General features: G+C 42.8%; 1 protein-coding gene across 5 annotated transcripts in view; it reads left to right on the top strand.

Annotated features, from left to right (window-relative positions):
- LOC117144511 (homeotic protein antennapedia) overlaps positions 1 to 17,198 on the top strand; it is a 102,737-nt gene that overhangs the window by 58,631 nt on the left and 26,908 nt on the right. For 4 of the 5 annotated variants that reach the window (XM_033309706.1, XM_033309705.1, XM_033309704.1 and 1 more), the window contains exon 1: positions 9,103 to 9,400. The exons of the other annotated variant lie outside the window; for it this stretch is intronic. The gene's annotated coding sequence lies outside the window, so the exon portion shown is untranslated. Of the gene's footprint in view, positions 1 to 9,102; positions 9,401 to 17,198 lie in introns of those variants that run through there. 5 annotated transcript variants of the gene reach the window in all.

The following is a 17,198-nucleotide window of genomic DNA, read 5'->3' as shown; positions in this document are numbered from 1 at the left end:
TCATGGCCAAGGGCCAAGGGTCGCGATTTGGCGGATTGCAATTCATAAAAATTAGAAAGGAACTGTGACGCATTCACAAAAAAATGTGTGTGGGAACATCGCGATTGTGAAACAATTCATAATTTATAATAATACTTAGCTCACAGCTATTTCTGTTTTGATTAGTGCAAATAGTTTCATCCAGTTATAGAGTGAATATATTTTCGCATAAAAGCCCTTCTAATTTGAAACTTGAAATACAATCTAATAAACCTTGGACCAGGCCCAATCTTGATTATCTTGGATCGGGACATAAGTGGAATATAGGGGGCAGCGGGCCATAACTCGTGCATTGCGTCATTTCATGTCACAATTGTGTGACAATCAAAAATCAACTTAAATCGGATCGGATCGGAGGGAAAAACTGTAACAACTTCATTCCGCAATGAGCGAGATAAATTTGACTTGTAGGTGCGTGGCTTACAAGAAAATGTCACAAACCGGTCGCCCCAACGGCAAACCCGGCTAACAATGAGGCGCAAAAAAGGCCGACAACAACGCAACAGGTTAACCAACATAGTCGCTGGCATCTTGTGCATGCGCAGATCCCAGACTTCAGACGGGGCCCAGAAAAACGTACTCCGTATATCATAAATACGCATAACTCGTGCGCAAAAACGTCAGACACAAATGGCTAAGAAAAGTCGGCAAAAACCCAGAACAGCGACCAAAACAAAAGCAAAGACCCATGCACAGCGGCCAGAGGCGGCTGAAAGTTGCATTAAATTCATTAGCCCACAGTCCGACTTTGGCAGCAGGAGAAGGAGTCTTGGCCAGTTGCAATAACGAATGGGCTCGGATCGGAAAGAACCGCCACAATGGGTAACCAGGGGAGCAATTGCATGGAATTTGGATCAAACAATTGAGTTATAACCAGGCGTGCACTTGGAATAAATAAGCACTAAATGAACGCATAATACGTGGATTGAGGGATACAGGATACTTTTAATCATATACTATTATGATTAGTACTTAAATTAAACCACACATTTCTTTTGAATACGTCTAAAGAATTTTTAGAAAATTCCGGAATTTTTTCAGGACATTCTTTTTCTTTAAGTGTTTGCTTCGGGGACACATTCGTGCTGAATCCAGATCACCTGATGAAGACGTCGAGATCAACGATCGAGTGCGAGGAGTTCATAAATTTGTTTTATGAAGTGCCAGAGACATTTGTAACGAATGAACGAACGATCAGCGATTAAGATTGAAGGCACTTCAAGGAGGGGTTTCCTCGAATGATCTTGGAAGGAAAGGCCTGATTAAGTGCTCAGTGCTCGATCTTAAAGCGGCTTTAGTTATTGCGCGACGAGGAAATTATTATCCGGCAACTGTTAACTTTGTCAGCAACAGATTTTCCATTTTCGGGAAAAATAATTCATTTTAGGAGAAAGGGGAAATGAAAAGAAATTGAAAACTCAACAGAGAAATATGTACCTCCCTTACCTTTGTCGGCGGCGCCAATCGAAAATTGTTTGCAAACATTTTTGCTTGCATTTTTTTCGCTTCTGCTTGCCAGCTCTGTGGAGAGTTTCGGGGAGGTCCTGTGCCCCGAGTCCTGATTCCTGCGCCCAACGGATGCTGACAACAGCTACCAAAGCTGGCCAAAGGCAGTCGGCAGTCGTGTCGCCTGCCGAGTGAAAATAATCGAATTACTTTCAACAGAATAATTTCTAATTGAAAAATATTGTAACTCATGTATGGCGCGGGTTCCAGCCCTGCCAATTCTCCACCTCCAAGGAGGAGGAACTCCATCCTTGGTTTCCCACCCAAAGTTGACCATTTTCGGCGCGGACGTTTGTTTGGGACTGGAGTTGCTTGAACTGATTTTAGGCAGTGCGTTTAGCTTGGCACATTGATTCATTAGGGAGTACATTGTAAAGGGGTTGCTCTGAAAGGTTTTTGGGGGAACGGCCTTCCTGTTTTAATTTCCTTCGGTCACGTGCTAGCGTGTGACGAATCTTTAAGTGTATTTCACTTGTGCAAATTAAGAAACGTTTCTTGCGATAAAAATGCTACTTCTTAGCAATAACATCTAAAGACTTAGAGATCTGTTTACATGGAGATCTGCCTGCTTGGAGACTAATCAGACGAAATAGAAGCAAATTAGGTAACAGAGCTATCTATGCTACCTAGCAAATGCATATTTTATAAGTTTATTATATACCATTTACAATAGACTAACGAACGGTTAATTTTTTCTCTTTCCAGGTACCATTCATTTTTCTTGACTATTTTGGTTCTGGTAAGATATTTTGATCTTGATCTCCTTGTGCTTAGCTTTATCAGATCACCCCAAAAACTGCCCAACTCGACTCCCATGGAAAGAATAACCCATTAGGCATTGTTCAACTTCAACTCATCCAAGTGTCTCTCAAGCGCAACCAATTAAAGTTTGTGTTCTTCTTGTATTCCAACCCAATTCCAAAAGAAAATAATACTCCATGAATAAAATTTCAAACTTGCTAGAAAAGGAAAATCTTTAAGGCAGACGCATTTCCATTTCCATATCCATTTTCACAACTACGAGCGCTGCCATTTCCACTGCGTGCGCTTTCAACTTGAGTGCGTGGCGTACAATTAACATTTTCCATTTTCCGGTTGCCAGTTTGGCACCTTTCGTGACTGGCGTATTTATGAATATTAAACGGGGAAGCTGGCATCTTTGGCGGCCATGTTGCCGCCGGTTCATCCATTTCGCTAGCAATCAATCTGAGAAAATCCTCCCCCTATTTGGTGCGTGGTATCTGCTATCCGGTACCCGGTATCTGGTATCTGGTATCTGGTAGTGCCTTCTGGTGGATGGACAGACGCCATTCCAGATGCCACAAAATCTCTCCGACTGGCGAAGGGAGTGCGCCAGTGAGTGACAGTTCGTCAGCTCGATTTTAGACACACTTCAGCCCTCGACGCTGCCGCCATAATGACAGCACTCATCCGTCATTGTCCGTGTCCGTGCCTCCATGTTTCAGTTTCCGTTCCTGCCTTTCGGGGGTGTTTTTTTCCCGATACACACGCACTAGAAAGTGTCCAAAAATCCGGCAAAGACAAGTCAAGTCGCCCTCTCTAGTTTCGGGAAAAATTTCCATTTCGTGTTTTGAAGCTGTTTTTTTCGCCCTCCGAAACACGTTTCTAAAATTGAAATTCTATTCTATTTTTTCCCGGTTCGTTCGGTTTGGCTCGGTTCGGTTCGGTTTCGGGTAATCATTTCATGTACAGTTTTTTGCGCCTAGATTGGAACATGTGCGTTGCCAACACCAGCAGGGAAAACCGAATCGAGAAATGGGACAGGACAGGGCAGCATGTCCAGCCCCTTCTTCTCATGTCCTTCGGCTGTTCTCTTTTTGTGTTTCCTTGCTGTCTTTGGAAAATGTCGAAATTGATATCCGTTACAATGGATACATTTCAATTTCCACTTGATGTTTTCGGCCCTAAAACGGGGGCGTGTTCGACGGTGTTTTTCTCATTCTTTCTCCATCATTTGTTTAATTTTCGGGGGAAATTATTCGGAGGGGAGTTCGTGGCCGAATCGATGACAGGTGCGGCTTGTAATTCGGCGTAATCATCTCGGTTGACTTATGTTCTCATTTTTTGAATAGGGTACAAATGGTTTTTAGTTGTTGCCCTACCTTGGCAGTGAAAATTGTGCCATTAGGAGATGAATAAGTTGTTAGTTTCTTATGGTAAAATACAAATATTTATTAATGTTACTTATCGTATTACAACACTGTCCAAGTGGACAGTGGAGATCCTTAAAATAAAATTAAATCCTTTCCGAATGACCGCACTGTAGTACTTAGTAAATGTTCCTATTTCCTAACAATTCTATTAGCGTTAATTAATATTCAGCGGGTAAAGGGCGAAGCCGCAAATGTGACCAACACAAGGCCCACGCCTCCCCCTCTCGTCCTTCGGCAAACGCCCCCTGCCCCATCCATCCACCCAATCACACAGACACAGACGCAGACACCGACAGACAGGGCCTGTCAGGATTGGGCTGCCCGCTGTTCCGTTCCTGTTGTCGCTGCTTCTTTCCAGCTCTTCCTGCGCCAAAGTCCCCAGCTCCCCAGTTCCCCACCCCCCATACTCCCCCGCTGGCAGGACCCTTAACCCTCTGCTGGTGATGATTACAATGATGGCTTCTCCCGGCTTCCTCCTTGCTTATTTGCGAGCTTTTGTTTTGCTTTCGTTGTTTGTTGCCAGCGGCCTTTCGGTTGATAATTTTTTGTTTCGGCCGCTTCTGCTGCTTCTGTTGTTTTCGGTTTTCGGTTTGGTGTTTTGTGTTTTTTGGCTTTTGTTTCGTCATGTGTGCATTTCATTTCATTTGATTTCCTATGGCGACTGCACTGAACGAAAAGTATTTAGGCGAAACAAAAAAAGTGATATCGGCCTTAAAAATAAATTAAATGCATTGATTATCCTTATGATAATATAAAATAAAGAAACGCAATTATACTTAATCCCTATTCTTAACTTCAAAGGGAATACAAATACAAAGTAAATAAACCAATTTTTTGTTCAGTGGAGGACAGTGACGTTGGCCGCGGACGCGGCAGCGACGCCGACTGAGGCAGCGGCTGCGACAGAGGCTTGTGCGCCCATGTTTGTTCTTTTGACAGGCAGTCAACCCGTCGTCATTTCATTTGTTCAGCAGCGCGCACTCAGCCATGCCCGCACCACCCCCTCCCCCAGCGCCCTGCCTCCAGGCCCACCCCCTCGAGTCGCCACCCCCTTTGGGCAGCCCTCCCCTCTACCCCCTTCTACACAACCAACAAACCGTTAGCAGAGCCAGCAGCAGCGGCAGCGGCAGCGGCAGCAAAACGCCGTTTCCTTTCCCTTTTCAGTTTCATTTCCCGTGCGCCCAAAGTTTCCCCCGTCCCCGGAGTTTTCCCCCTCGGCCGACGCCCCTGTTCCCGGCAACGGAGTCCGCCTGTCAGTCCAAAACGGAGAGCGAGCGTCCTTCTCGACCGACGACCGTCGACCGACGACCCGTCGCTGGGTCCGCTGTCCGGCCATTTTGATTTATGTGCGTTTCATTTCGTCGTTCAATACTCATATGCGAATGCGAGCCGGAATGTGCGATTGTATGGGTGTGCGTGTGTGTGTGTTTTCGCGTGCGAGTGTGTGTGCGGATCGGATATGGGAGTTTGGAATATCTTTTGCCAGTCAACTCGCTCTCTACTCGCTCCGCACCCCGCGCTTCGAGCCTCCTGCTACACTGGATATGGATGCGGGATTTCCACAGACAGGAGCCCATAGTTAGAAACCTAGTCTCTGATTCACTATTAAAATAAAAAAAAGAAATTAAAAATGTTTTTAAAGGGATTATTAACAGGATATGTATAATGTGCTCTATATCTACACAAGTTATGAATTAAATGTCATTAAACTTGTATTAGTATTGGTATTGATATACCATGTTATATATACTTTCCCTTATTCATTAAAGTTATCTTCATTTTATTTTATATTATTCGTCTGTATTTGCCTGCCCCTGACTGTGAGAGTGAAGATGTGTGTGTGTGTTTATTTGGAGGCACTGTGGTGTGTGTGCTCCCATTAGCAGTTGCATGGGAGGCTCTAATTTCGAGTCCTGGCCCGGACTGGAAGCTGCCAGGACCACGTAACGTTTTTGATTTTCGTCTTTGTCAGCTTTTGGCCTGACATCAGTGGGTCGACGGAGGGTGTGCGGATTTTGAAGAGGGTGGCAGTGGGAGCGGACCCTTTTCCCTAAGTTGAAATTTCAATTCAACGGATTTTGCGGCGAGAATTGTTTTTGATACGTCGTTGGCCATTGTGCATGGCAGTTTCTTCTCGAATCCAGGATATGGCTAATGACGTCCCGCTGCAGAGTGGCCCTGATTGAACGGCGATGCTCTGAGAAGGGGGCAGGATGATGTGCACAATGAGGGTGTCCTTCGAGGGGGTGGGGAAGTGCATTAGGAATGGGCTGTGTAGTGGGATGCGAGTGCAAGAGAATTGCCGCGCTTAATGGATGTTAAATGTGCTCGAAACAGATGCCGAAATAAATTAAATTAACGCGGGTGAAACAGGAGCGAGGAAATATTATTGAAGATAGTACTGATTTTTCTCTAATATTGAAGCTTTCTTTTTTCAAGCTTTTTTTTGAAGCTTTTTCTTTTCACTATAATCTACAAATGTTTTCCGTTTACATCTTAGTGTTAATACAATAACACAAGAATACAAGAATTTATCTTCCAAGTGCTTTTCGTTTTTTAAATTGTATTCTGCGCGAACCTTTAGCCCCAGGCAGATCTAAGATTTTTAACCAACAAAAGAAAAAAACTCGAAAACGAGAAAAGATGGACAACAACAACTGTTGCTAGTTGGTGCGTTGCAAATGCATTAAATGAAGTTATCAACTCCATCGCTCCCTCTCTGTCTGGCATGCTCGGCTTCGTGCCATCTCTGTCTGAATAAAACACAGAATTTAGATTTATGGCTTCACGCAATTAGTGCTTAAATATATGCAAAGGGATATTGAAAATCAGATATAGATTTGAATGCAGGAGAAAAACAGGACCTCGCGGCGTAATGAAGCCATACCGCTGACTGAGGGAAAGGAGAGGGAAGTGAGGTCCTTGGCCGTCGGCGTTCACTGACCGACGACACTCTCGATGACTTCCCCGTTTCCACGCTTTTCACTTTCAATTGCGGCTCAACTTTTTACTATGTAGAAGCGGCAACAACAATTGCGCCGCCAAAAGCCATAAATCTTATTTCTCCGCTTTTTATTTATTTTTTTTTTTTGTGTGCGTGCTCTTCCAGGGGGGATTTCCGAGAGGGGGATATTTGTATTTCATATGCATGGCGGTAATTTTTGTGATTATGTTGTTGCTGTATGTAGCCCAAAGAAAAGCAAAATTCAAGTTCAGCCTGTTCCCATAAACAAAAAATAAAAAGGGTTCCCTGGCTACTAAGCAAACACAGCTCCTCACCCTACGTGGCTACTGAATTATTATATATTCATGGCAGCAATTATCGGCTAAAAATCAAAGCGCCAATCTAAAAACGACAAAGAATTTCTATCTGAAATTTAAATTTCCCTCGTGCGAAGCTCTCAATTATTTAGTTATTATTTATATTCCACAACTATTATTTATTTATTTACATTTTTCTTTATTGCTTTCAATGTGTATTTAATTTATGCCCGTTTATAAATGTCCAGTCGCAAGTTGTTACTTCTGCCATTTGAATGTAATTATTATTTGGAATATTACTTCACTGCTCACCGGCAACATTTTGGCCAACAAGTTGGCCAAAGCGCGGCAACAAATGTTGCTAAAGAACACAGTGCGCGGAAGTTTATAATAACAATTTTGTGATCTGCCTAAGGAGCGCAACATACCTTACAACAATTTTTTTATAAATAAAAGATCGGAACTTTACTAATTCCAATCAATTTTTTCAAAATTTTCGTCTTGAATTGTGAGCTGCAAAATTATTTTATTTAATATACAATTTTTTATTATTTAAATTATTACTTGTGTTCTATGAAGGTTCTTAAAGTTAAAATTAAATGATATAAAATGAGTTTAAAACTTTATAGAAAATAGAGATCGGAGGGAGAAATGGATATGCACAGCGAAACTAATCCATAAATATTTTTATCACGTACATTCAATATTCGCAAGCAACATTTATACATTTTAGCGAATTAATCGTTCTCACATTAACTTATATAATTACATAAGTTTTAGAATGGTTTAAACATTGTATTGAAAAAACGTCTAATGTGGATAATAAATTATATACAGTTAAGCTAGCTTAAATCACGTTCAGTGTAGCAAAACTACACGATTCCCCGAAAAGCGCTATAAAGTACTACACGAGCTACTAGTTACCTATCCAGCACTGTTTGCGTTCTCCAGCCGGCGAGAGTGTGTGTTTGCACAAAAACAATGCCGCCATTTATCATTTTCGATGGTGGCCGTGTTGCTGCTGCTGTTGATGTTGCTCCGCAGCAGCAACATGTTGCCGGCGGCAGCCATTGGCAACATGCGATGTTTACGAGCCGGGCTCATTGTGATTCACTGGCGGTTCAGTTGTGAATGAATGGACGTGCCAAATAGACGTGCCGCCGCCGCTCTATTCGCACTTTGCTTTCGGTTTTGCCGTCGTTTCACGCGTTTAGTTCCGTTCGGTTCATTCCCAGTTCTTAAATATCGGACGTAAAAATACACTCCAGCGGTCCCGCAAAGAAAAAGATAAAGAAATCTCGAAGAAATATAAAAATAAATTCCTAAAGTCGATGGTTTCTCGTTCACTTTCGCTGCCTGCTCAGGAGCCACACCAAGGGGCAAGAGAAACAAAAAGAGGGAGCCTTGGAACAGGAAGCAGATAATAGTGACATAAGCGACCATTTCGCAAATATTTTGGCGCAAAATGAGCGGGCGCCAAGTGCCGCGTGGTGGAGCCGCCTGAAAATGACATGGAAAATTCGCCGAAAATCGCGCGTGTTGGCAGCATCAATCCCAAAGCACAAAATTGATTTCTATCATAATTTCTGGGTGCAACACGGGCCCACAATCGAATCGAATATAGGGCTTATCTGATAGCCCGGCAGCAACATTGAACTTTCCGGCTGCGAAGGAGACGACACCGAGATCGCCAATTTTCGTTGGGCTCCGGCGATAAGAAATCCATGCTGATAAGGACAGGAGGACGGTCTGCGGCAAATTGAATTCGATTCTGACCTGTATGAAAGCCAGCGGAGATACGGATACCTCTGGGTTTATGGGTAGAAAACGCAGAGCGTCGCGCCAACATCGAAATTATTTGCGTTTGCATCTTCTCGTCCTTTCGTTTATCGTTCTGATTGCCATCGTGGTGGCGCGGTTTCTATTAATTTTGCTTCTGTATCGTTTGCAAAATCTCAAAAGATTCAAAAAGTTCGTCATCGGCAGCCGCAACACAAAAACCAACGAGTGTAAAGCCCAGCATACAAATATCAATAAAATCATAAACATTTACCCAATCTCAATCTCAAAACATTCGCATCGTTTCCACACAAATATGCTTAGTTCGCCCAAATTGTGATTGTACATATATATTTAACGGCATTAAATATAAAAGATTAAGCTGTAATTTAAGTGTAAATCTTACAAAACGTCTACGTTTTTAAAAAAGAAATTGTGATATTATATATTAATCGTGAAATTCGAAGTATCAGAACAAATCGGTGTATATAAGTGGGCGATGAACATCAATGAATATTTTAGCTGAGCAAAGTACACACGAATGAATATAAATATACATGAAAATATATTTTGGGCACCGACTTTTACACCACAATTATATATCGATAGAAAAGACACGAAAACAATCACAGAAAACTAAGGTAAATATTTGAACATCCCTTATTAGGTTTAAATTAAAAATCTCCCAAGCAAATGTAGTCTGAATTAGTTAAAATTCTGACAAATAGACTTGTTAAAACTATGGCCTCAAATCATCTTTATGAATAAGTCACTTGATTTCTCTTCGATTAAATAAATTACTCATTTAATTATGCATACCTAAAGGCTCTTGTTTTCAGACCTGCAAAAAATGTTTTAATTGTCGTCATATTCCTGTTTACTCTCTCACACAATAAGCCGCAATCAATGAAATAAAATACAGTATCCATAAAGGTTCATTTTAAATGGCCTAAAACAATGAAAACCCAATCTGTCGAAGAGATTATAGTTGATAATCAAATTAATTAGCATAAACGCGTGTCGATAATTCAATGTAATCGCAAAGCCAGAACCTGAATCAGAATAATTCCCATAGAAGCGAGCACCAGCAGTCGGATGATTAATGGCAAAAAATAATGCCACTGCGATGGAGATGGGGATGGGGGATCGTCGAATGATATTCATGGCTAGTTGCAATTTAATTAGATCATTAAAGCAGTTCATAAATCTTTTCCGGCTCGCTCGTCGTCGTTTTACAAAGCAAATTAGCACCGGGTAATCGGAAATCGCGATTCCTAATCGTGGTTCAAACGTTTCAGTCCCTCGGTAATCAAACAAGTTGTTCTCCAAACGCCAAATATACAAAATGCGACCGGGAAACTCGTGGAATTGCACCTAGTTTGTGGAGGAAGAGGAACAGCGGTAGAATTAGAGCGAGAGATCCGCAGAACATATGAAATAATTAGCGCACGCAGATGCAGCGATGGCAGATAAGAAAGAGAAAGAGCGAGAGGGCGAGGACCGACAGGGGCATGCACAGAGCAAGCGAGACGGAGAGCTGCCATTCCCCAATTTTCGACCTTATCCCCCGTAACATCGCCGCTCTCGCTCGCTCAGCTGCAATTGGCAATGGCCATAAATCATTTCTCGCTCACAATTTCGCGCATATTTTTTAGTTTTCTCTCATCTGGCATATGAATATGTTCGCCACACACACAGCCGCAAACACACTGGCGTATCTGTGTAGAGTCGGGTAATAATGATGTGCCGCTGAATGGCGTCAAAGTATTCAAGTAACAATTAATTTAATTGCCAGTGCAAATAAAAAAAAAAAGAAAATTACAAGAATGTTTCAATGTTTCTGGCATGTAATGAGAAGCGAAAAATCCTATGGCTTATCGAATTCGAGATCTCTATCGGGCACTGTTTGATTAAACGATTGCAGCATATTTTTAGACTTTTGCGGAATAATTAAAGCTGATAACTGATTTCATTAGCTTTCATTAAAAGTCGTGATTTCGAGCTAAGAAAATGTATGGAATCACAATTATGCTAACTTACTTTAAACCCTAAACGAAATGATCAAGATTAAGTTTTATGATTTTGTCGCTGAAATACAATAATTGATAGGCAAATTTTCGGGAATTAAAAAACATTATGTGCAATGATTTTGTGCCCTTTTTTTTGGTGCGTTTCCCTTTATGAAATCATCAACAAATTGCATCTCGCACCACGCTCTTTATTTGTACGGCACTTTTATTGAGCAAACAATACCGAGACAGATAAAAACAATCTCTTTGTTGCTCGCGCGCATATTTATATAGTAAATATAACATGCTGTGGCAATCATTTCAACGCCTCCCGTTGCACAAAGCTCCCCCCGCCCGAAACCCAAGGCTGTGGCACACGAACAGTACTAAAAAAAATCACTGGAAAAGAGAAAAAAAACTGACAACTGTTTGGCGAAACTAAACCAGGCTCACAAGCCACCAACGGTGCAAACTGGGTGGCTGAGGGGGCGGCAGGCCGACTTGTGGGACCCCGTCAGACAGCCGCTTTTTTCCCTGGATTTGTTGCTGTTCTTGTTGTTGCTGTTGTCTATCGGTTTCATAAGTTCTATGAATAAATTTCCATAAATGTGTTTATTTTTTCGTTATTTTTTTTTTCATTCTGTTCGTCGTCTGCCTGCCCCAGAGCTCCGACTACAGCTGGTTCTGGCCGTAAGTCTGATCAAAACTGAGGTGAACTGCGATTGCACTGAAAGTAAAACTTCAAAAAAGGAAAATATGAAAATCATGAAGAAACCATAAAGAGCCTTATGTAAATATTTCTTACTTTTATGAACTATTCAACACATAAGTTCATGAACTATCATGTAAGACCTTATAGATTAACGCGTTTTCTGAAGATACTCTTCATAAGTAAACTTATTGATATGGATATATTTAGATATTTAGATCTGCATTTTGTGTAAGAGTTAATTTTGTTGTGTTCGAAAATCCCCATTATTTGACCTTTCTTTCTTTCACTGCAACGTAGCCGTAAACGTCGGATGCAACTACTGCAAAATGCAATGCAGAAAACAATTTTCAATATAAGCATCAAGTGACTAAATGTTGTTGCCGCCGTGCATGTTGCTGCTGCGCGTGTGTTGGAAGCGACAGTTTGACTGACATTTTTCTAGCATATCGTTTACATATTCGTTAGATTTTGCAGCGTGCCTCGAAGTCGCTGCAGTTGCTTGTTGTTAGTGCTGTTCAACATGCTGTTATATTGAATAACACACGCACTCCAACAACTCGAACTGGAGCCTTCAGACTGCAGCAGACTACTATATGCATATACGTACATATATGAACATACATATGTATGTATGTAACGGAGTAGGGACCCAAGAGTCTGGGGCGGACAAGTGCAGGCTGTCAGCTAAAGTTGAGCTTGAACCGGGGGTACTTTGTTTGGGTCCCATGTGGGTGTCCTTTGTGTCCTCTCATGTGACTCCTGTCACTTGCAGTTTTCGCTGCGCGTTGTATTAAAAATTAATTTTGCCATAAACCCCACTAATTGCAGTATAATGAAGCTGTCGTTGTCACCTGTCGTCCGATAATCTCTCGCTCCCACAAAAGTATCTTCCAAATGCAGACAGATGCATGCAGTTGTCAGTTGCAGTCCGGTAGTGCAATTATTTTCAAATTGTATGCACTACAATGTAGTTCGCATGGCTATGTGCTAATTCAAAAATAAACACATTCTACCCTGTTTATTTGGGAACAGGTACACAGAATTTATTTTTTAATATCCTAATTGAATTTGAATGAAGCCATCACTGTCACTTGTCGTTCGATAATTTTCACTGCAATAAAAGTATCTGCCACATACAAATGCAGTCAGAGTTGCAGTTGTCAGCTGCAGTTCGTTCGTTGCAATTAGTTTACAAATGTTATGCGCTTCGCTTTATTTTGTGATAAAATCACTTCGAGGAGCAGCACTCTTTGCATGGCTACCAATGATCAAAGGCTATGGCCAGATAATCTGCGGCGCTCTCGGTGTTCATTAATATGGAATGACAAGCGATGTCGTCCAGCGATTGCCATCAATCTGGCATTAATTTCAATTTCAATTTCTGTGTTTTTTCCCCCTTTATCTGCAGCAAGCGATAGAAATGTCACAGCGCTTAATCAAAGCGCCGGCGGCAGCTTGGGAAGATCCAGATCCGTTCGACATTTCGCCGATTTTATTCGCTATTTCTCCTCTGCTGGCCCAGATTTCAGTCGGCCAACTAGTTCCCATTGATTTCAACTCTTGGCCCACGAATATCCATTAATTTGCCTTAATTTAAAGCTGCGGACCCGCGGATTTATCAAATGTGGGAGAGGTTGCTCGAATGAAAAGCGCTGATGAGGTGATGTGCGGTTTAAAAGGTGGAGTTTATTTCTCGGGGGGCATAATTATTCACATCAATAGAATATATATAAACATCGTTTTGCGTGAATATTTATATTAACTCCAGTTTATTTAACTCCACATAATTAGAAGTTTTTTGAGTTCCATGTCTAGAACAAGCTTTTATTACAATGTTTTGCTTATGACTACCGATTATCTTTCTTATTTAAATCAAACTTCCCAAATATCTTGTACCTCTTTTTCGGTCAGCCTGCCCCTCCTTAATTTTAGATGTGTATCCCTATTATTTTTGGGTCAGTAGCAACTGTCGATTCTTCTACTCCCTGATCCCGTGCCATTTGTTGTTGCCGCGGGTGTTAGCCTTTCCATTAAGGCAACTGCCATTGTTGAGGTCTCTCTTGGCCAAGATGCAGCGGGAACAATGTGAAAGGGCAGGCAACAATGCCGCAGCGGGAAAAGGGGGCTCGCGGGTATGTTGGCCACGTTAATGATGACACGCGCCCAACTAGACGCTGCCGAGGAGATCCCAAAACAAATTAACATACAAGACCGGAAAGGAGGGGAAAAGCGAAGTGAAACCGCCAACGCAGTGGATCCACTGGCTCATGTTGCTGCTGCAGTGGCAACAGTTGTAGCGGCTGCAGTTGCTGCTGCTGCCGTGGATGTTGCTGCTGCTGTTGTGTTGTCGGTACAAATAAGGCGAGTGCACAATAGTGCACCTTTGGGGCAGTGGCAGTGGCAGCTGCAGCTGCACTCTGCAGTCTGGCGGCAACAACATCGGGCCACAGCTTACTGGGGATTAAGTCAATTGCACTCGAATGTCAACCAAATGCCGCAACAAGTTGCCAACGTGCAGCCAATAACTTAATTAGCCATGGAGTGGACGTAGGCTCCATGATGTGGCCGCTGCTGTTGTTGCTGCCGTTGTTTCCTTATTGTTGCGGGTAGGATGGGGTTCAGTGGGAGTGGGACAGGGCTTAAGGGGAATTATGTAATCCGGTTGAGCCCAGAATATGTATGCATTGCGGCATGTGAGAGCTGCTGAAGCTTCTAGAACGCTGAAAGTTGCAATTCATGTTAATTTTTCAGTACGGTATATTATTATACTGAATTTGGTGATTGCGTTACTTTTAGCCTTTTGTTTAACTACAAGAAAAAACTCTTAAACTGACTAATTTGCTTATCCCTGAACTCCCGATTTCCCTGCTCCCAAATTGCCATTTTTTGCAGGCTCTGCCCCAATTCAAGGCTTTTGTTTCGATTCGCGACACAAGCTCCAAGAAGTTAACCAAAACTCAAACATGTACAAAAAACGAGACCTGAGTGCGGCGCATAATTGTCGTTTTCCTTTGAACTGCAGCGCCTGCAATTTGCTTATCGCCCGGCGATCGCGATTGCCAATAGGGAGCCCGCAGGGGGCGGTAGGGGGATCGAAAGGGGGAGGGGCTTTGGCATTGTTGTTGCTCTGGCGCTGTCTTCTTCGCCGCCGTTCGCTGTAAGTTCGAGTACATTTCAATTAATTAACATTCAACTGCACATGCGCAGCGACATCACAAAAGCGGATACCGAAAATTGCTGATTGCGCCAGATAAACTCATTTACAGCGGTTAAATGCCACCGGCGGCGCACATTGCCAACACTCACGGGCGTTTCGGGCGGGAAGTCGGGCGGTACGACCGTAGACCGATTGAGCGGTCCACTTGGGCCACAGTGGCGTCTATTGTGCATTTTCAATAAAGTTAGGCACTGCGGAAAAGATTTGGATTGAGTTTTGGCTAGAAACTAAATAAAATTACCTCTAGTCATTCCACAAACTAAATAACATTTGCCTGCATAATATTTTAATATGCTTTCCGTTTTAAAACTGTTTTACGAATATACAAATGCTGAACGAAGAAATAAAATCAATTCTCAGATTAAGAATTCAATTCTCCTTCTTAGTTTTCTGAGAGTGTATGCCTTGACTGAGGCCTCTGATTGACAACGATCCGAGCGATTCGCCTGATTCCTATCGCTGCACACGTTTCTGGCTGAGGCTCTCGTTTAGTTTCTTTTCTGGCCGGCTTCTGCTGGAGCCGCTCTTCTCTGGCTGATGGCCACGGTGTCCATGTTGGCCAACTCCATGTTGGTCTTCCATGTTCGTGCTCCAAGGCTCTGGAAATTGTCATGTTGTTTTGCGGCCCGACGAACTCCGTCGCTGAGCAGAGATGCTTATCGCCACGTCACGTTACAAATTTATGCCGCAGCGACATTAGAAAAATTATTGTAATTAGCCAGCGCGCAAACGAGAGGGGAGGAGGTGTGCGAGCGGGTAGGAGCGCACACACACTCGCAGACCCGAGTGGAGCAGAAGTGGCTGAAGTTTGGTTAGCCTGCTACCAGTTAACAGTCGCAGTTGTTTGTGGCCGCCTTGTAATCCTTTCCACAAACAGCCAACGGCGACGGGCGCCGCCAATATCCTGCACACTCACAAACAAGATATACACATAATACCCTATACACACAGATATGTGTAGTATCCACATATGACAGCAGGGAGATTATAAGGGCAACCGTGTAAAGTGTAAAATGTCTTAATGATAAACAAACAGAAAAGTTTTAACGGCAACGGTTAGGATTTCACAGAGGATATCAGCCCACGCGAACTGGTGGTGGGTAGAAATGGGGTTGCGTTGAAAAACGGTTAACTGTCTGATACGTTTGCGTTACACGTGGCGTATACGTTATATTTGCCAAGTGTACGGCAACAGGGTGCGAAGTTGAAATGAATAATGGAAAATTCGATAAGCTGTGATCTGCTGAGTTGTGTTGTAACTCTAAGTTCAATTTTAAATTTTGGTTAAGTAGAAATTTGTGTAGTTTCTTCTGATTTTGGCGAATGTTTGTCATTATATCCCGTTGCTATTACGAACTTATTCACAATTCTTTATAGACGTGTTACAGCTCTGCCTCTTTCTCACCCTGCCCGCTCCCCTTGCATTTTTGGTTGGTTACATCGAAATTGCATGTTAGCACGCAAGTTAGGGGTCCGCCCCCCCACTCCACCGCTCCTGTTCGCCTACCGTTGTTGCCGTTTTGCCGTTGTTGCTGCCACCGTTGTTGGTATAATGTCTTCTTATTATGCTGCGACACTGTTGCGGCCAAAACTCGTATTCCGCCCCCTTGAACGTGGCTCGTGGGTCGCTGGTTATTGGCAAATAAAATGTCTAAGCTCGCAAATTTCGTATAAAAAAGTAAACCACATCGGGAGAATAAATAAAATATGGTTTTGTTATCAGTGGAAGGGATCGTGTATGCGGCTAATAACATGCAATTTCCACCAACAGCAACCACGAACGGCACGCATATCCATTCTACATAGTAGTACAGAATATATGCCCCTACACACACACACACACACTTTTCCTTGCGGGGCATTTTGGCCAAAAAGGAAGCAGGTGAAAAGTAAACCATTTGCATGAACACCCACGGGGCGTATGACGATATGAATATGACGACGACAACCAAGGCAACTCGCAGTGGTGGCAAAACAGAGAGAGAGGCTCATACCGAGTGCGAGGGAGACTGGCACATGGGGTGCAAAAGAGACGGGACGAACAACAGCGGCTCGTTGCAAAGGTGTTGAAAATTATTAACGGTCGGCGGTCGATTGTTGGATGATGAATGCAATTGGGGCCTAGATACCTTATACAATGTTTTATTTTTTAAGATAGAAATTATAAAAGTATCTTTTATTCTCCTATATCAAATGCTTTAAGGCTGATCAGATAAGTGGTGCTCATCCGAATCTTTAACTGCTCTAATCGCTTACGAAAAATTCAAATCAAAATTCTCAAAAATTGGACCTGCCCCGATCCCTTCCTGCTGCAAAAAGTAAACCGAAAACTTGTTTATTTCTTTTTAAACCAACTTGCGGGGACAAAGCTAAAAGATTCAGAGAACACAGCGACACGCGGGACGGAACGCCAGACGGAGGAGGACGAACATGAATAAAATTTGCGTAAGAGTGGACAACAAGCGGAATTCGCAGCGAAAGGGGCGGAGGGTGTGGCAGGG

This window comes from Drosophila mauritiana, chromosome 3R (assembly GCF_004382145.1).
Source record: "Drosophila mauritiana strain mau12 chromosome 3R, ASM438214v1, whole genome shotgun sequence".
NCBI lineage: Eukaryota > Metazoa > Arthropoda > Insecta > Diptera > Drosophilidae > Drosophila > Drosophila mauritiana.
This window is presented reverse-complemented; position numbering and strand designations above follow the sequence as displayed.